The sequence below is a fragment of the Bicyclus anynana genome, chromosome 23 (genome assembly GCF_947172395.1).
Source record: "Bicyclus anynana chromosome 23, ilBicAnyn1.1, whole genome shotgun sequence".
In the NCBI taxonomy this organism is placed as follows: Eukaryota; Metazoa; Arthropoda; class Insecta; order Lepidoptera; family Nymphalidae; genus Bicyclus; species Bicyclus anynana.
In genome coordinates, this window is record NC_069105.1 from 4,425,877 (window position 1) to 4,448,160 (window position 22,284).

The 22,284-nt window shown below is 38.1% G+C and overlaps 1 protein-coding gene across 6 annotated transcripts in view; it reads right to left on the reverse strand.

Moving 5' to 3' along the window:
* LOC112048480 (neurobeachin) overlaps nt 1-22,284 on the reverse strand; it is a 542,152-nt gene that overhangs the window by 301,057 nt on the left and 218,811 nt on the right. The window lies entirely within an intron of this gene.

A 22,284-nucleotide genomic window follows, 5' to 3' on the forward strand; every position in this document is an offset into this window, starting at 1 on the left:
TATTATTATTGTAATGATAAAATATATGTATGTATGAGAAACCGGGGGTGTAAGGGGGAGGCTAGTACCAGTCAGTCTCCCCAACTGCCAACCTCACCTGCTCGTGGTGCACCCTGCAGATGGACCGACGAGGCTCTGGCGACCGACGAATGGCGGTATATCCATTCCCACAGGCTAGATTACGAAATGCCTCAGGCCGGTGTCGGGCAGCAGCGACACCGGCGCGAGTAATCTAGCACTGCGCTGACCAACCCGCATGCCCAGCGTGGTCAGTACTGGGCAAAACTTTGTATGGACGGCAAAAACAAAACACAGCCCCTAGTCCCCGGCAGCCCCGCTATTCCTGGCTCTGGCAGCGGTTATGGTAACGGCGGGGCAAGGGGTGTTAAGAATCTCCGGCAGAGATTCCGCTGCCAACCCCGACGACTAGACCTGGCAACATACAACGCACGCACTTTGAGGTCCGACGAAAAGGTCATCGAGCTGGAAGAAGTTATGAGCAAGTTGCACTGGGATATCATAGGATTGTCTGAAGTCCGAAGAGAGGGGGAGGGCTCGATAATCCTTGAATCCGGCAACATGCTTTACTACCGGGAGGGCGACCAACAGTCCCAGGGTGGTGTCGGATTTATCGTTCACAAGTCCCTCGTGAACAATGTTGTAAAAGTCGAGAGTGTGTCGAGCAGGGTAGCGTTCCTGGTCCTCCGAATTACCAAACGGTATTCGTTGAAGGTTATACAGGTTTACGCACCGACCTCGACACATCCCGACGAGGAGGTAGAGGTATTGTATGAGGATATTTCTAAAGCCATACATGCCTCAAACTCTTATTACAATGTTGTGATGGGGGATTTTAACGCAAAGCTGGGCGAACGTAGCGGTTCAGAGTTGAAAGTGGGACGATTTGGATATGGGCAACGGAACGATAGGGGCCAAATGTTGGCTGACTTCATGGAGAAGGAGGGCCTCTTTATGATGAACTCCTTCTTCAAGAAGCCACCACACAGGAAATGGACCTGGATGAGCCCCGATGGTTCCACGAAAAACGAGATCGACTTCATCTTGTCTACCAGACGGCAAATATTCAACGATGTTTCTGTGATCCATAGGGTGAAAACCGGTAGCGATCACCGAATGGTTAGAGGCACGTTGAATATCAACATTCAGCTGGAACGGTATCGACTGGTGAAGTCTACGCTCCGACCTACTCGTGCCCATATTCAAAACCCCGAGTCCTTTCAATTAGAACTGCAGAACCGCTTTGATTGCCTAGCAAATTGCGAAACTGTGGACGATCTGAACAACAGGTTCGTGGAAACTGTCCATTCCGTTGGGTCTAAGTTCTATAAGACCCACCGTGCGAAAAGAACCAAAAAGTTCTCGGACCAAACACTTAAACTCATGGAAGAGAGGCAAGAAATGAGATTACAGTCTTCAGCAGATGCGTCAAAATACCGACAAATCAGTAGACAGATCTCTAAGTCGCAAACCAGCGATTTGCGAAATTTCAATACCGAGCGTATTAAAAATGCGATTGAAAATAATCGAGGCTCGAAAGTTTTCGCCAGAGATCTGTCTATTGGACAGAGGCAGCTGACGCGTTTGAAGACCGAACACGGTAATCTAATTTCTTCCAAGCCCGAGTTATTAAGTGAGGTCGAGAAGTTCTATGGACAGCTATACACGACTACTCAGCAGCCTGTTGCCAATTTGGCTAAAGACCCCAGAGCCAAGTTGACCCGACACTATACCGAAGATATCCCGGACGTCAGCTTATACGAGATTAGTGTGGCTCTCAAACACCTGAAGAACAATAAGGCGCCAGGTGAGGACGGAATCACAGCAGAACTCCTGAAAGCGGGTGGAAAACCGATACTTAAAGTCCTTCAGCGATTGTTCAATTCCGTCATTCACGAGGGCACGACGCCTGAGGCGTGGCATAGGAGCGTGGTGGTTCTGTTCTTCAAAAAAGGTGACAACACCTTGCTGAAGAATTACAGACCCATCTCGCTGCTAAGCCATGTTTACAAATTGTTCTCGAGAGTCATTACGAATCGTCTCGCTAATAGGTTTGACGACTTCCAGCCTCCCGAACAAGCCGGTTTCCGAAAAGGCTTTAGTACCATAGACCACATCCATACGCTGCGGCAGGTTATACAGAAGACTCACGAGTATAACCAGCCACTTTGCTTAGCGTTTGTGGACTATGAGAAAGCCTTCGATTCGGTGGAAACCTGGGCTGTGCTAAGGTCATTGCAGAGATGCCGAATTGATTACAGGTATATCCAAGCGTTGAAGTGCTTGTACGAAAACGCCACTATGTCAGTCCGTATTCAGGATCAGACTACGAGGCCAATCCAGTTGCAGCGAGGAGTGCGTCAGGGAGATGTGATCTCTCCGAAGCTATTTACCGCCGCACTGGAAGACGTCTTTAAGCTTCTGGACTGGAGCGGACTTGGCATCAACATCAATGGCGAGTACATCACTCAACTGCGGTTCGCGGATGATGTAGTCATCATGGCACAGACTCTGGATGACCTTAGTACCATGCTCAATGACCTCAGCAGCGTTTCTCAACAGGTGGGCCTGAAAATGAACATGGGCAAAACAAAAATAATGTGTAATGCTCATGTATCGCTCCACCCAGTTATAGTTGAGAACGCTGCACTCGAAATTGTAGACGAATACATATACCTAGGACATATGATCCAGTTAGGTAGGTCCAATTTCGAGAAAGAGGTGAACCGTCGAATCCAACTCGGCTGGGCTGCATTCGGGAAGCTTCGCGACATCTTTTCGTCCGAAATTCCTCAGTGCCTGAAGACAAAAGTCTTCGAACAGTGCGTGTTGCCAGTGATGACCTATGGTTCCGAGACTTGGTCGCTAACTATGGGCCTCATAAGAAGGCTTAGAGTCACACAGCGGGCGATGGAACGAGCTATGTTAGGAGTATCTCTGCGTGATCGAATCAGAAATGAGGAGATCCGCAGAAGAACCAAAGTCACCGACATAGCTCAACGAGTTGCGAAGCTGAAGTGGCAATGGGCGGGGCACATAGTTCGAAGAGCCGATGGACGTTGGGGTCCCAAAGTGCTGGAATGGCGACCCCGCACTAGTAAGCGCAGTGTTGGCCGACCCCCCACCAGGTGGACTGACGACATCAAGCGAGTCGCAGGGATTCGCTGGATGCAGGCGGCTCAGTATCGTGATGTTTGGAAGTCCCTACAAAAGGCCTATGTCCTGCAGTGGACGTCCATCGGCTGATATGATGATGAGAAACCGGAGTTTGTAACAAGCGGTATGACTTTCCTTTTCTTTGGGAAGGCTTACCTGCCTTCGTCAAAATTCTATTCTTCGCCATTACTATACAGTCTACATACATACATTACTATATAGTAATATACTTATACAGTTGCCACCAAGGTTTTAAGGTAAAATTAGCCCTTGACTACAATCTCACCTCAAGGTATGTGATGATGCAATCTAAGATAGAAGCGGGCTAACTTGTTAGAAGGAGGACGAAAATCCACACCCCCTACGGTTTCAACACGACATGGTAGGTACCGGAACGCTAAATCGCTTGGCGATACGGCATTGCCGATAGGGTAATAATCAGCCACGGCCAAAGCAAAGGAACCCAGGACCTCCGTCTTGTATAAATCCACCGCGCATACCATTGCGCCACGGAGGCCGTCAAAGGACTCTAGTTTACGATAATAAGTGTCGAATTATATTGAGTATCATATTCCGCACGACCTTGGATGCTCATTCAGTCTCTGTAAGGTCACTTTCCATTGCATCAAGTAGTAAATAAAAGTTGTCATCATTTAGATAATAATAGTAGCCGTTATGATTCAATATCATACAATTAAAGCTGTTTTTGCTATATCCCGCATTGCTAATGAGGGTTAATTATGGCAACAGCTTTTTTATAGTAGATTTTGCTCCCACAGTAAAAAATTACACGGTGAAAGTTTTTGTGTTAAAGTCATTATTTATATAGTCATAGGTAAAGTTTTTGTGTTATATCTTAGCAAACAAACGTTTTTTTGAGAGGCACGTGAGTTGAATTTCATCATATATAAAGTACTAGCAGACGCTACGCGGTTTCACCCGCGTATTTTCCGTAGGAATACAGGAATAAAATATAGCCTATAGCACTCAAAGATAGCTTCCCAACAGTGAAATCATTTTTAAAATTAGTTCAGTAGATACAGAGCCTATTTAATGCAAACAAATAATGAAATGTTTTCTCTTTATAATATTTTATATTAGTATACCCTCACCAGTCGCGCGCCAACTGCAGAAGAGTGAGGACGCGTCCGAGACCATTTTCGATTAAATCGGCCGCGAAATTCGGGTGACTTTTTGGTGACCGCATGTCAACCGCGAGTGACTTACAGTGGTCCTGGGGTGACCACCTGTCAGACGTGAGTGACATTTAAACTAAAATTGACGGTGTTGCTTTTGTTGCGAGTTTATGTGCCGGTACTAGCTGTGGGCCTCTTCGCAATAGATTGCAAAGTGTTTTAGACTGTTTGATTCTAAATTAGTGATACAAAAGCCGAAAAATTGGTGACATCGAGTGACCAGGAGTCACTGCTGGGCAACTTCGAGGCAACCTCTGGAGACCGGTGATTTTGGTAACAACACAACTTTGGTGGGGACAAGCAGAAAGGAGGCCACCGCCTACCACTCTTTTCAGAAAATGTCCGGCTCAACCTTTCCGAAACTGGATGCTACAGCTCAAGAAGACCTACTGGCAACTTATAGTGACGCTACTGAAGCGATTAATAGCACCCCACAATCAAAATGCACTAATTCCGACAGCTACAAAAATGCCAAAAGTGTGGCAGAGGAACAAAATAGTGACACATCGCTAAGGAAGAGATGCGGAAGTGAGAGCGACGCCCGTCCTACCACATCCACGCCACAGCCGGAGGAGCAAAAACCAGCTTGCCCTAAAGCAAGATCGGAGTCTTCGCTACTTAGAATAAAGGCTCAGATACGTGCAGCATCAGTGGCCGAAAAGGAGAATAGCGTCAGACTTGCGGCAGAACCAGATGACGATGAGACGAGCGACTACTCGGTCATATCGGACATATCTGCAGTCGGAGGTGGCGCTCTACATGACATGCCAAGATTGGCAATCAAAGTACTGCTAGATAGAAAAACAAAGCCAGAAACTAGCAGGAATCTTAATAGAAAAAGAAGAGAGGCCGTCTGCAGCGAATTGCATGGCCTGTACGAGATGGTACTGAGGCTCGCCGACTCGATAAAATAGATGAAAAGGAAAAGCAGAGGGCAAGCTTCGAGCATCAGCGAGTACGGCTTGAAGCAAAGCATGCTGCTACACTGGAGACGCTAACAAGAAATCAACATGAAGCACAGAAAAGCTTGCTAGAGCCAGTAGGAGCCACCTTTAAGGAGGCTGAAGCTGCACGATATCTCACCTACGAGATGGAGGCAAAGCTTAAAGAGAACTCCGCACATCTTACAGTGTTAGCTAAAAAGAATGAGGGTGTGCCTGTTCACTTGGATACAGAAAGAGTTCAGCACATCCAACAAGATATTGCGCTGATGCGACTAGAACTCGGGACGCTGAACATGACCACAATGGAAAACTCACAAAGGGCACAACATCCGTTGGAAACGGAAGCTACGCATATTACCAATGGACATGGAGAAAAGATCCTGCGAGAAATCTGGGAGATACGCAGAGATAGTTTTTACAACAAAAAACCCAAATACATACTAAGCCCACTATCCCTACTCGTGGTACGCGTAATTACGCAGGTGTGCTTGCAACTCCAGAGCACGGAGTTGTGCTAGTCTATCGAGCCGCGGCACACTGGAGAAGACATTCTCAAAAAAGTCAAAGAGGGAGTGGATGTCATCGATATAGGCATAGGAGTAAATAAGGTCGCAAAGATTAGCCGTCAACGAGTCATAATCAACTGTGACTCGGAAAGACAAAGAAACAAGCTCCAGCAGACAATCAAAGACAATGCACCGGGCCTAACCGTATCCAAAATAAATACGACATTCTGTTCCAACATTCTATGTCATCCGAAGGGGAATAGAATATACAAGTAGAGTGCACATTACGACCTGCTCACAACCCCTTCTAAACCGGGTGAAGGACTGGAGGGTTGATTTCGACCTGGTTACTATCTCAGATCATAGAACTGTTACTTTTCGCATAACATCAGATGGGAAACATAAAGACCAAGTGACTAGGAACTCGACACGAAGATACAATACGAAAAAAACGGACTGGACTAGATTTAGAGAAAATCTCGAAGAAGCTCTTCATATAGCAGTTGTGTTGGAGGAAGAAGTTGAAAAATGTTCTACGCCGGCAGAAATAAAAGTTATGTGTGATAAATATGTTAACTGTGTAAAAGAGGCCTGTGATGCTTCTATATCTAGGGTGTCCACTTTTATTACAAAAGAACTCACGTGGTGGAATGAAGAGCTGACGTCTCTGAAAAAGCAGGTGATAAGACATTGCAACAAGATTAAAAAAGCTAATTTCAGATGGAGACCTTTTGTTATAAAAGTATACCAAGATAGCCTAGAAGAGTACAAATCCGCTATTCTGTCAGCAAGAACACAGAGCTGGAAAATCTTCTGCAGCGGCCAAGAGCTTGAATCTGTCTGGGACCGTATGTACAGGATAATGAGACATTCTAATAAAAGCCAGGAGGAGGTACTGTTGAAAATCAATGGGTAAAGTCTAAGTCCAATGTGGATTCGGCTAGTTTGTTAACGGACATTATTTCCTGAGGACAAACCGGAAGAGGACGATTATGATCAAAAATGGTTCGTGAAACAGTTACAACGACTCTAACAGGTATGAATACAGATAGTACTTTCACCGCTATCACTACTGAGGAAATCTGGGAAGTTATGACGAAAATAAGCCCACGGAAAACCCCTGGGGAGCCAAAATGCAGCGAGCGCTTGGGAGCCAGTCACTGGTCGGAAATATGCAAGGAAAGGGATAGTGCCTATAGCACCCAAAGAAAGCTTCCCACTAGTGAAAGAATTTTTAAAATCAACAGTAGACAGTAGTGCAATTCAAAAACAATGAATTTTGCAGTGTGCTCGAATGCAAAACAAATCAGATTTATTTTGTAGGACGTGCAGTGAAACCTGTATTTGAAAAATAACAAAAAAAAAATCTTCTGGACTGCCGCCTCATGCCACAATGCAGTTTTTGTCTCAACTCAACCTCATTGCCTAAAACTACAGCTTCCGTTATCTACGAAATCAACGGATATAAAAAAATTATTTATTTTGTTGGCATAACCGATAACGAAATAAATTTGGCTTTTATGTTTTAAAAGGATATTATTACTATTTGTATTTAATATTATTTATGCGCTTAAAATAATATGTATTTCCAATGAATATTGGTCAAAATTTGAAAGTACTCAAATTACTTATTACTATACTTATTTTCTGTTTAGCCAGTGCGACCCATACAAATCCGCCCCATACTAAAAAAACTCGTTGAAATTAATTGTTTTCGGTTTTTTTCTTGTCTAGGAACACAATTACCAAGCCGGATACCAGATTTCAACTCTTTAAGTCATCTGCTAGTCTAGTCTACTAGTCATCCATTAAACATTTTAAATTTTACGAATTTTATATAATATCTCATCAACTATTTGAGCTGTAGTTATGTAATTTGGTATTCTAGATAGGCATTTAAGTATACAAAAGTAGCCTCAAATGGATTGTATTGCAAAAAAAAATTCCTTTTATATCAAAATACCTGACTAAAAAACTCACCATATTGTGGAAAAAATGAACTTTGTACTCTTCTGGATAAAATAAGTTACTCCCAGAAGCGTACAAAGCCAAAAAGACAGCTAAAATAACTAAAACAATACTTGTGACGTTCCACATCCAGGTATTTTATATTACTGGCCAGGCTAAGCAACACCTCCAAGACGAAAGAATTTAAAAGAATACGATACATCCCTGTATTTTATAATGTCTTGGTACTAAAGATACTCGTATCACGGGATTCTGATCCCGGCACAATAGGGATACCCAAGTTCGAGCCCCTTCTTTATTGTTGTGTTTGTTTAGGAAACAGTTCCTGTTAGATAAGAGATAATGGCAAGGATACGTTAGAAAAATTAGAAAAAAAAAACAACAAAAAGGAATATTTTATTATAACAGTAGCATTTTACGCTATTATACCCAAAATTACCACTCCATATCGCCATGAAATAGTAACAAACGCACTTCTGTTATTTGGAAAAAGATTATTTTTTTGGCCTACTCTAGTGAAATATTGGCTGTATCTTGTAAATCTGGCGACACAATAGAGACTATACTAATAGCATTAACAACTGAGTCTTAGGGCCATAAATCATTTCTCTATATCTATCTCGCTTGCACTTATGGGTCTTATGGAGCCGTCTAGTGAAGGGTGTAACAATGAAAGACATATTATCGATAAGTAAAGTTTATTATCGTATCTTGTTCACAAAATTAAAAAAATTAACAATATTTGATTTAATATAATACATATTTCATATTATATAATTATTAACTAAATAAAATTAATCTTCATCTGAGTCTTCATCATCAGAATCTTCGTCTTCTGCCAAATTTATTATATATTAGTATCCATAGTGCGCAACGAGTAACACATGAATGTATTTATTTAATTGCAGTAAACACATTTATAGCAAAAAAAATACGCAATGCAATTACATTAGAAACCGACCAATCAGAATCGTCCAAATCATTATTGACTCATCATTAGCACGTGCGCAGGTAGCCGTTTATCGATAATTAGGGTGCGCAGGTAGGCGCGCTGCACATTCCTATCTTTTTTGACTTTTATGACCGGACGACTCAGATGATAATGCGCATACTATAGTCCCCGCCGTGTTCGACGGATATTCAATTTGCACGATCGGTCAATCTCTACATAGCTCCTGCGCGCCTGGTGAGCCGACCCTTTGTGTTCGTCAACAATGGCATTGGCAGAGAACACGAAAAATAAACAAGGCCTACAGAGAAAGTCGAGCACTCGAATTACTAAAATTTCCAAGCTAAAATTAAATGGCACAAAACATTGAAAGGAACTTTTAACCTTTATTATAGTAGGAAAAGTCCTATTATTCAAACGCCCACAGACTAACCCCATAAATCCACCATAAAATACAAACTAACTATGTAACAAAAGGTTTCTTGTTTAGTTTAACAGACACATAATATGTATGTATAAGGTACAATGGTGCTGGCAGTATTATCAAGAAAATATGAGTAACAAAAAATAAACAAAAATATGCGCTTTGTTGTATGTGCTTTTTGGTGTCATCAAAAAGGTAGATTAAAAATTTGCATGCTTCGGTTAATTTTACCAGGAGAACAAAATAAACGAAGAGTTTACTGAGTCAATAAAAATGGGGCTCAACCCTGGTCGTGGTTGGTGGTTGAACTACAATGCGGTGGGCGGAGTCACAAAACAGGATCAGCCGGGACTTTACAGTGTGGACGTTGTTATATTTATTGCTTATTCAATGTGTGCATTATAATACTTGAGTTTCGAAAGCATCGCGTTAAACTGCCGACGCAGAGACCTAACCTAACCTAAAATAAGTCTTCAGCTACTATCCTACGCCATGTGGCCATAGATATTATTTTTTACTGTGAGAGTAAAGTGCGAACAGCTCACTTCTCCCTTGCTCTGTGTTCGTGAGAAAAAAAATTGGCATCTTTATGAATTCGAATGTTGTAGTTTAATACAAGGCTTTATTTGATTGATCCTGGGACCAGACTGCTAAGAGATTAAAAACTCAGGCGACATAAAAGAAAAAAAAAAGGCATTTCAATTAGAAAAGATTGCAACTAGATTCCAATAGTGTTCATCGGATACCTATCGTTTCATGAGTCGGAATAATGCCAGAGATTCTAATGCGGTGGTGACCACAAGCTTACTCGTACGTTCCACGATTTGCGGTTAGGAGATCTCTTTCATTATTATCCATCAGTTCTGCGCTCCTAGTACCTAGGGCACAAAAACAAAGCTTCGTTGTTTATTTTAGAATTTAAAATAAACATTATTTTTATAATCATTAATCATAAGATTTTTTTTTTCAGAGAACGACTGACAACAAAGCTACAAGGTATTATTACACGAACCATTAATTTTTTTATAGGATTAATTTAACTATGGGCCCCACAAGAAGGCTCAGAGTCACACAGCGGGCGATGGAACGAGATGTGCTCGGGGTATCTCTGCGTGGTCGAATCAGAAATGAGGAGATCCGCAGAAGAACCAAAGTCACTGACATAGTTTAACGAGTCGCGAAGCTGAATTGAAGGCAATGAATGGGCGGGGCGCATTATTCGAAGAGCCGATGTTGGGGTCCAAAGGTGCTGTAATGGCGACACCGCACTAGAAAACGCAGTGTTGGTCTACCCTCCATCAGATGGGCAAACCACATCAAGCGAGTCGCAGGGATTCGCTGGATGCAGGTGGCTCAGAATCGTGATGTTTGGAAGTTCCTACAAAAGGCCTTCGCCTTTTGATTCTCTATATTTTTCTCAACGAAAACTCGAAAATCTCGTGATATCGCTTGTTAAACACAATACAATATTGGTCTTAAAGGTTCTCTTTTAGTGTCGTACCAATATAAGGTGATAGCTATATGCTTCAGGTATTGTTTAAACTTTGTCAACCTTTTGGTCTGGTTTCAGCGGTTTTTGACGAAAAACATGTATTTCCGCTATTTTTGAGCGTTAAGGCTTCAGACGGTTGGTGACCAGAGGGTTTCGAAAGCCTAATTTTCCGGATGATCAGCACAAAGGTCACACGTTAAAACATACATCGTTTTGCCGACCTACGTTATCAACATGGGTACCTGAATTTCGGCTTTTATTTCGTTAGATAAGCTGTTTAAAATGATTTACACGTCTCACGTACTCCAGCCATCGATGCTTCGATGTTAAATCGATAGGTTAAATTTCATCAATTGGTATGTTCACTCGCGCAATAATTTAATGTGTATTACGTAAAAACCACAGAAGGTCTTACAGTAAACAAAATTAAAGTTAAGCACGGTTAAAACAATTTACAATTCTTTTTTTCTCCAATCTTCGTCTCTAGTATCGTGATAGATGAGTATATTCGTATAAATAATGAAACACGTCGGATTTATTATCAAACTACTTTCCAACTTGGAACGGTAAAATAATAATTTTGTAATGACTTCTATTCATACCACTGCAACGGTAGCAATTCAAATACATACATTAACCTGAAAATGTACAATTTTTGCACGCTCATTGCTCCCATTGCATAGAAAACGAAGCACCAAGCCATCATACACCCAGCGGAGGTATGCGACGACGTCGCATTTTAATGCAATTCCGGGACACATCCCAAGCGGCGCGGCGGACCTCTTCCCGTAATTACACCGTACATTACGACTTTCATGACCAGTCATGCAAGCCTAGTATTTTCAGTATGCTAAGTATGGCGCCTAGTAATTTGATGTTTTTATCCGTTTTGCACTATATTGCATCCGGTTACATAATACTGTGACAAATAGGTACGTCGATGGCTATACAATTTTGATTAGTTGATTGATCGGAATAATATCCCTCAAGAACTTTAAATGCTTGTTTTCGTAACCGTTTGCCGTAACTTCTTTTTTTAGCAACAAACCATTTTTCATTAATTTTATACTTGTTGTGCTAGTTACTAGTAAAGTCCACAGTTTGTATTGTGTCCTTAATTTAACAACTCACCTAAAAATGTGTAATAGGCGACAGTAGGTTTTATCCACTATTGTGCCTTAATTCTTGAGCTCTGAGCAGTTTTACCACATTTATTTCGATTGTTGGCGACGCAAATGCCATTATTGTTGGTTTATCTGTGCCTTATAATACGCTGTTTTTTAGGCCGTCTGTACCTAACCAAAGAATAAAAAACAGGACGATAATACTATGACTGTAGTCTGTAGTCACCACTCCCAGGCTGTATTTCTTGAACCATGATAGTTGGGAGTAGACATAACATTTTCACGGATATTTCTGTTGCCGCTACAACAAACGTGATTTTTTTGCTGTTTTTGAAGATCAAATTGGCAGCCTTGTCGCTACTTAGCCTATTAAAAAAAATTAATAAATGGAATATTATTAAGTGTAAGAGATGTTGACATTTGCCAGTCTATACAGCGTCTAACTTACTTACGTTTACAAAGAAAGAGCAGGGCTTGATTTTATCACGGCACTTTTAATTATGGTTTTTTTTTATGTTACTTTGTAGGAGAAAATAAATAAATAAACAATTTTATGTATGAAAGAATGAATAACGAAGTTTTAAACAATTTCGTGAGATATCAATATTCAATACTTATAATAAAACTGGATTTTTTTTTATTGGAGGGCATTATACAATCGATACTGAATCCATAAATATTTTTTTTTCGATTTCTTGTATAAAATTACTTACTTCCTTATTCAAGTTTAAGAAGCCCAAAAGCAAATTTTGTTAATCACATTTTCACAAATTACCAGGCGCTAATTTCATTTATCCGAGTGAAAAACACCAGGCGTACATGACTACCGTGGAAATCGTTTCTCATCTGAATTCAGTCATTACGGCCAGAGGTCTACCCACTCGGGATATGCTCCGAGATCGTATTAAAATGCTACGATGTCACGTATCTCCACCGGTTTATGGTGGCTGGGTGCCTCATTTTCTATGCAACGGGAGTAATGACTCAAGACGTGACCTCTCCTAGAAAATAATGTCAAAAGCTCGGCGAACTTGGCCGCGGTTTTGGGGTTCCGCATTCAAAGAAACCTTATTTTTATTTACATGCTCTTTTTATTACATGTTCATTTCAGAATATATCTTTATTATTAAATCAATTAATTAGACACAGGAGTTAGTTTGCTGAAGTTGATGAATAGTGTATTACAGAGTAATCATTAGTACCTATTCTTCGCAACCCAAGTGACAACATCACTAACACTCGACAAAAATCCTGAAAAAATCCTTAAGGTACGTTTTATTCCAAAATAAATTAACAGTAAAATAGAATAGCCAAATTTAAATTAATTTATTAATTCGTTTAAAAGAATAGTAAATAATAATTAATATACTTTAATGCAGTAAAATTAAAAAAAAAATTGCCTAGTCATACTTTCGACAATAACTTCATGCTATTAACAAAACAATACCTAATGTAAGTTTTCATCAAAGTTAAGATCATTTAAGATATATTTTAATAATAACATCATCATCATTATATCAGCCGATGGACGTCATCCACAGGTCTTTTGTAGGAACTTGACTGGACTCAACCATCATCATGATCTTGAGCCGCCTGCATCAAGCGAATCCATGCGATCCGTTTGTGGTCAGTCCACCTGGTCGACCCACACTGCGTTTTCGGTGCGGTGGTTTAGTTTTATTTTATTATATTAGTCTGCAAATAATATAATATTTTGCCTTAGGTATTAAGGTTTGAATATAATTGAAATATTGTGTTAGTGTAAATAAAATAACTAGAAAAAAAGCTCTATATCAGACGTAACCAACAACGCCCAAGATACAGGCAACAAGCAATAGATAAGTAGAAAAATATCACAAATCGACATCGAAGGCACCATTTGAGCGCGGAAAGGGAGCATTAGTTTTGGCAGGCGAGACAAAGTGCTCGTAAAATCGGTCAAACGGCCGTCTCCCTACAAATCTTGTACATCGGAGCCCAACTTATCACCGTGCCACGATTTTTCATTTGAAGAACAAAGATTGTTTACAAAATGGAGGTCGGCCACTTCCATACAAGCTGAGACCTGCAGGCTTATTCACTATCTTTGACGTATGCTAGTTGGCTTGTACGAAACTGAGATTCTGTCATTCGTATGTTATGTTAAATGTCATACGGTGCTTACTGGTGGATATCACACAGTTAGGTAAATGTCATTTTGTTAATTGATTTAATGTTTATTTTAAGAGGTTGATAACAGTTGCGAAGGATGGAATTTTAAAGGGAAGCTGGGAACTGGGAACTCCGGTTTCTCATACGTACCGTGTATACATATACATATTCATTACAATAATGAATTTGTATGTATGGATTTTTAAAAGGTAACCCGACAGGAATCAGCCAGTATAGACTCTCCGCCGCTGGTTGATACCGCTGGTTGATAATAAACTAGAATAGTGAATAGGCCATAAAATTTATTGAACTTTTTACTTTTTGAAAGCCTTTTTACTTTTTTTTTGAAAGATATTTACCTATGTAATTCATGTTTACTTTTGTTAAGACAACATGTATCAAGACAAATAATTCAAAAAAACATGCTATATCATGGTATAGAAAAAAATGGCTTAAATAAAACGTTAAATAAATTACGCATATAACATTTCACTGTTTGTGTAAATAAATCACCAGCACCACTCTTGGCACGAGTATACATTATTAAACAAGGGCGAGCTAAGGGTGTCTATTGTGCCCCGACCCTTTTTATATCCCTCGGTTAAATAATACATCTACCTTTTAATTCTTGCCCAGTCATGAAACCCTGGTAGCGCGATTAGATGTTTTCTTTGTTCACTCATTTTCTAAGCACAAAGTTTATCCGGTGTCGCCATTAAAGCTGGACTTTCGGCACATCACTTCAAAAGTGAACAAACCAACAAAATATATTAAGAGTATATCAAAAAATAAATCTCTCTATATTCGTTGTTGTCAGAAGCTATGGCCTTTGGTTCCTATAATCATCTCATCTCCATAATTGGGTACTTTTTTCCAACAGGAGTAGGAATTTTAAAATTATAGCTGTAATAGGGTAGTTGAATCATACCAAATTCAATATAAACAAAATTAATTACGTACGTGGAATAAGGGTCCAAAATATATCAATATTAATTAATAAAAGTTAAGGACTTTTATAAAACTTAATTTTATAAAATCATGTATTTTTTTTTAATTTCCAAACGTCAAAAAACGCTATCATTTATTTTGTGACGTCACAATGTTACTTGTTGTACTAAACTTTAAACTAATTGTTAAATAATATTTTTGACAAACACTCCGTTTGTAAGGGATTTGTTATATTGACGTCATAAAAAATTTGAAATATAGACCATCATGGCCGACAGGGTTTTGGCTCGTATTGTCAAAAACATATTTAAAAACTAAAATTTTCATGTAATCAATTTTATTTTTATATAAGACCATTAAAAAAACAAAAATCCGCTTAGATGTCGATAAAAATTGAGACCAACTTTTTTGAAACAAGACGCGTAAATTAAACACGCAATATATTGAAAAGGGTTAAAGCTCGTGAGTTCGTACTAGGGAAGCAGAAAGTAACACGAGCTAGTTTTTAGAAGGAATTTGCCATTTGTTCCACAGAACGAAAGAAAAACGCTTGCAAAATAAACTAAATTTATCAGATAGGTATTATTGATCAAGTCCAAGTACAAATAGACTACAAACTTTAAGTACTTTGTATATTGCAAGATAGACTTCATTTCCTAAACGCACATACTTAGTTACCAAGGCAGGTTACCAAGGCAAAACTTGATACATCGCAAACAACACACAAAGCGGGTAGGGGAGCTTTTGATAAGTTTTGCGAAATTAAAATTGCCATGAATATGCAATAAACATACCAGGTCAGCATAGAACAGAAAGGATGTCAGTTCGCAAGGTGGATGCTGGCTCCCTGCGGTTAGGGTGCCATTGGCACAAAGAGGGTGCGCATTACTCTCTGCCCGCTTAAACGTCGGACCTTCTCGTTAAATATTTGCTTAGGCCATAAGTCTGTCAGGCGATTGAGCGCTTGTCTGGGCTACATAATTTTGGTAATTTATAAAGATTTTAGCCTTAATTAATAACGAGGGATCCCTTTATCTTAAAAGGATTAATTAAGAATCAAACGAACTTACCTTGTGAAGTTTGATATCTAATTATACGAGCGTCTTGACCGAAGATGATTAGGTTTACTAAGCAGCATGTGGCAGATTATGCTGTCCTTATCACAGTTTTAAAGATTCCTATTCGATAAAAAGAATCTTTATTTAACACTGGTAACACCTCCCCATTTGCGCTCCCACGCCGACCGGTGACCATTACTGTCATTTTTCAGAGGTTTTATTTTTTCGATAGATTTTAGGGCTTAGAAGAAGGGACAGGGTGGGAGTATAATCATCTTCGGTCAAGACGCTCGTATAATTAGATATCAAACTTCACAAGGTAAGTTCGTTTGATTCTTAATTATACTTCGCATCTCTCCCGAAGATGATTAGGTTTACTAAGCAGATGTTTAGAGTATCGAAAAAATGCAAATATCATAGCGATCAACAACAATTGTAATAGGTACTACTATAATTACAATATTAATATTAATTGATATTAAAATAAGTAATTGAATAAAAATCAACACTTCAAAGGTTTAACCAAGGATTATTAAAAAACAAAACATTTTTTTTTTTTTTTTTTTTTTTTTTTTTTTTATGCTTAACTTTTAAAAATTATGTTAACAAAATTAGTTTGATTTGATTATCAGTTTGACTTTATTATAATATTTAAGAAAAACATTTGACGATTTTGACCAACCGAACCGAAATTATTAGTTTTTCTAATAATTACTAAATGAACACCTGCTCTGTGCGCGGCTAATGTTGGTGCATGTCGCGTACTATGACCGCTTGTATAAATTAACACCAACACCAAATTTTTCTAATCTTGTATCCAATGAGACAATGTCTGGGAGTATATCTTTTTATGCGATTTTGGGTAACTAATAAAAAGAAAATCTTCTTGGACCAAGTATTTTCAATGTATGTTTTAATGCACAGACCTGGACATACTTTTGGCTTTTTTTTTTTTTTTTTTTAAATAATCAATGGTTTTTCAAAATAATCAATGGTTGATAAAACATAGGATGATGTCGATGGTGTCGGGGTTTTACTAATTCGTATTTATAAAGGACTTTTTTTATTGCGCTGATGCTTATGCCAGAAGGGTTATTGCTTTTTGTGACAAGTCCTTTAGTGAAATCAGGTCATTAGGGTAATAATTTTGTAGACTAAGTTAGGATTTCAAGTACCTATTATAATATTGACTTTAGAATAGATTAAATTTTTAGAATTATTACAATATACTGCTAAGCTAGAATTAGGTTGTTCTTGGAAGGCTATTTTAGGTTAATAAAATAAATATTATTTTGTAGGTTTTTTTTTTTTTTTTACGAACAACGCCTTTAAAATATCATTTAACTGTGTCACGGCGAGTGATTTCCGACTTAGCAGAGTGGAAAACTGTTTAACGTACTATATATACCTGCCGCACAATTTTGTTTTTTATTTTTAATTTTTATTTATTTATTTATTTGTAAAAAATTCGATGAATTGTGTCGTATTAGCGTCACAATAATTATATTGTTTGTCTTTGCAAAAGAGCCATTATGATTTTATAAGTATAAAAAATAGAAAGGAAGACAATTTTAAGTATTTTAACAGATATTTATTAGGCTGAAAATAACTTCAAATCACTTCAAAAACCACCAGGTTATACCAGGTAAACAAGGGTTGAGTGGGCCAGTATAGCAAAACAACAATGAACGTCTCATTTAGATATTAAACTGATCGGAGGAAAGGTAGAAAAAAGACGACTTTTCCCATCGAAATATCAAAGCTACAATAATTTCTGAATTTAGGTCTAGTTTTCGTGAAGCGTCTCTTGATATTTGTGGTTTTGTTCGCTAAACCAATTTTAAATTTGATAAATTAAATTCAAGATTACCATAATTTAACAAAACAACATACATACAGCCGAACATAGAACCTCCTTTCTTTTTGGAAATCGGTAAAAAGCTTAGACAGCAGTTTCCACTAAGTCTCTGTATTGAAAAATTAATGAGATTCAAAATCTGCGGCTACATTGATAAGATGCAAATATGTGTAAGTTGTGTTTTTCGCACCATTATATCATGTAAGATTTTATTTAAATGTGAGTACTGTATGCCGCACTTTTTTTTTTTTTTTTTATATAGGTAATTGCCGTAATATTATCCATTCTTAATAAAATGTCGCAATTGCTAAGATGTAAAAATACGTATAAATTTAAAGACTATAAAAAGCTGCAAGGAGTTGAAGAGTATTTATGTGAGAACATAGTTTTGTAGACCACTATTTGTAGACAGTGGTACCTAGTGAACTCTTTTTTTTTTTTTTTTTGTAGGATGCACCTGATAATGATGCATGGCTATAAACCAAAATGAAATATTCCTTATATGTAAATGAACTTCCTACAACCTCAAATAAATACATATACAATGTTTTGTTGTTTGTACATAATTTTCGCTTTTTCTTGCTGTCGGGTAAAGTTGATATATTATTGGTAGAGTCGTGAATCAAAAATAAATCAGGTGTAGATAAATATTTAACGAAACAAATGAGCCTGAAAATTATATAATTAGGTACAATTTCAGTCAGTCAGTTATTAAAAACATGATAATTAATAAATGAATTAACATAGTTTGGAACCGCGCGTTTCACGCGATTTCAACTCGCACTTGTCCCGTTTTATGGGTACATTTGACTTTTAATATCATTGTTTTAGAAACAAATTTTAAAAGGTCAAACTATAAAACGCCTTTCCGATGCATAAAAAATCGTGTAGATAATTCACTGACAAATAACGATCTTAGGTTTTAGTAATGCAAGTAAAAAATGGATTTCAAATAGATAGTTGTTCCATATAAGGCGGAAATATATTTTATCACTCTTTGCAAATGGTAGTAAAAATTAAGCATCTTTTACTCTATTTTTGAATGTTTTTGTTTGATATAGAGTGCTATAGGAATTTCTTAACCTTTAATGATTTCCAATCCAAAATAATTTTAGCATTCGTATTATGCCATTCCTTGCAGAAATACTGAAGTCTGTCAGCAGACGGTATTTTTTTCTTGCACAAGCTTCGAGACTTGTTTGTCGGCAGCGGAGGTGGGCGTCGAGCATGGTACACCGTAGGGTACCCTCGCGGCTCGGCGGCTGGTGCCTGCGGTGACCCCCGTGCGTTTAAAGCTCCAGGATTACGAGCTGAACTAGTTGGATGCGCGAGAATCTCAAGTTCCAATTCCGACGCTGATGTTAACAAGGCCTTAGATGATTTTTGATGTTCTGACAAAATTTGACCCAAATAAATTGCCGTAATTTGTATTTTTATCAAACCTCATTGTTATGAAATCTCTATAATGAGAGTCACAAAGTAACGAAATCGATTTGCGTCACTCAGAATTTTTTAAAAGGCGATTTAAATTTCAGGGTTTATTAAAGGAGCTTTCGTATAATTATGCAGTTTTAAGCTGGTAAATAATGTTTTAATAGGTCCAATCATTCGTCCTTAGGTAACCCGTTAGTTAGTATATTTTTCCATCATGTAGCTAAATCTTTTGCAAAATTTCTTCATATGAGGTTTGTACAACAACAACAACCAGCTGTAAAATATCAGGATCTAAATCTTCTTCTATGTCGTCTTGTCTTCGACGAAATAATAACCAATTACATTGGGTAATTGTCTATTAACCTTTATAATTTTAAATTGTGTAGGTAGGTAAATAGTTTATATTGTTCAAGATGATAATTCACACACGCAATGCGTCGGAATTATACCTATATTATCCACACGCAATAAATGCCGGGATAAAATTTCCACACACGTTATACGTCGGGATAAGTATGTTAAAATACTAAGAACAATATTTCATTCTTACTATGCAATAATAATAATATAATAATTCACACACGCAATGCGTCGGAATTATACCTATATTATCCACACGCAATAAATGCCGGGATAAAATTTCCACACACGTTATACGTCGGGATAAGTATGTTAAAATACTAAGAACAATATTTCATCCTTATTATGCAATATATGCCGGTAGGTACATAATTTCCACACACGGTTTACGTCGGGATAAGTATGTTAAAATACTAAGAACAATATTTCATCCTTATTATGCAATATATGCCGGTAGGTACATAATTTCCACATACGGTTTACGTCGGGAAAAGTATGTTAAAATACTAAGAACAATATTTCATCCTTATTATGCAATATATGCCGGTAGGTACATAATTTCCACACACGGTTTACGTCGGGATAAGTATGTTAAAATACTAAGAACAATATTTCATCCTTATTATGCAATATATGCCGGTAGGTACATAATTTCCACACACGGTTTACGTCGGGATAAGTATGTTAAAATACTAAGAACAATATTTTATCCTTATTATGCAATATGTGCCGGTAGGTACATAATTTCCACACACGGTTTACGTCGGGATAAGTATGTTAAAATACTAAGAACATTATTTTATGCATACGCAATAAATGCCGGTACGTCGGAATGTTACATCCATATTTTCATTATACCATAGGCACACAATAAATTTCGAGATATAAACTCCATATACTTTTTTATTTTACTTAGTGGGTAAGCTTAAATGAAAAATGGTCTTACCTTGCCATTCCTGGTAAGTTGCGTCTTGTGTTGGTGAATACAAATAATCTTCCTTCGATGATCCTTCCGAAGAAAAAGATATGGAGATGATTATTTTCCTTCTACTTACGTTTTTAGAACTTTTTTCACTATATCACTTGATCGCTTTCTTTTTCCCATATTTTAATATGTATTTTGATGTTGGACGAGACGGAGCAAAACGACGTGTAACTTGGACAACACAAAATCCCGTAATGACAGTAATGGTCACCGGTCGGCGTGGGAGCGCAAATGGGGAGGTGTTACCAGTGTTAAATAAAGATTCTTTTTATCGAATAGGAATCTTTAAAACTGTGATAAGGACAGCATAATCTGCCACATGCTGCTTAGTAAACCTAATCATCTTCGGGAGAGATGCGAAGTATAATTAGCTCTTAGCGTGTGTATGCAAAGTAGTATTTCTAACAAATTTTAGTTTAATACAGATAAAATATAATAAAATGTTCAACACTTGTAAGCTAAGCAGGCTAATTCACTAACTTTGACGTATGTTAGTTGAGATACACGAAATTGAGATTCTATGTAACAAATCCGGTGCCTACTGACAATCCTTCGTGGTTATGGATCAATGATAATTTCATACTATATATAGATTAGGTTACGTACTTACGGTTACTTCCCTACAAAATCACCGCAAAAAGTGGTCCGAATAGGCTGCAAAACTGAGCGCACACCTGCACAATTTTGTCTTTAATTCCATTATTTATTTATGTATATATATTTTTTACACTTCCTGAACACACAACACGACATTGTAAGTAAATAAATGCAATATCCTTATTCATGAGATATTTCAAGAGCGGCATAAATAACGACGCACCGACCCTGCTGTACACTGGCACCGCTAAACATGTCAGAACTTGTTTTTTAAATATAGCTTAGAAATACTCCAAATAAAAAATTATGTGTCTTTTCTAGCGGAAACCTACATTTTGTTGAAGGAAACATTACGCCCTGCGTAAACTCTAGGACTAGGAATGTGTTCTTCTTCCCCAGACAAACTCTGAGACTAATAACAAAATACAGATTCAGATCCAGACAAGACCGGGGGAAAAGCGTTCGTTAATGAAGTATACGAACCATCAGATTTTGTTCACATTAAAAAAACACATTCAAGTTTAAGAACATCCCTTAATGTTACATGTTTCTTTTCACCAGCCAACCCAATCCGTAATCCTGTTTTCAAAAAGGGCGGATAGGTTGTAGCGCCGCGATACTAGGTTAACATGAGATACAAGGATGCTTATCAACTTACAACACTTTAACATAAGTTTAATCTTTCTCTCTACTAGCCTATCCACCATCGGTAACCAATCCGTAATCTGTAATCCTGTTTTCAAAAAGGGCGGATAGGCAGTAGAACCACGATACCAGGACAACATACCATACAAGGATGCTTATCAATTTACAATACTTTGGCATAAGTTTCTTCATCTTTCTCTCTCAGCCTACCCATCGCCTATCGATCATCGGTAATACGTAATCTGTAATCCTGTTTTCAAAAAGGGTGGATAGGTAGTAGCGTCGCGACACCAGTATAACATAACATACAAGGATGCTTATCAACTTACAATACTTTAGCATAGAAGTTTCATCTTTCTCTCTACCAGCCTATCACCGGTAACCAATCCGTAATCTATCCCTGTTTTCAAAAAGGGCGGACAGGTACTAGCGCCAGTATACCAGGAGAGCATGACATAGAAGGATACTTAT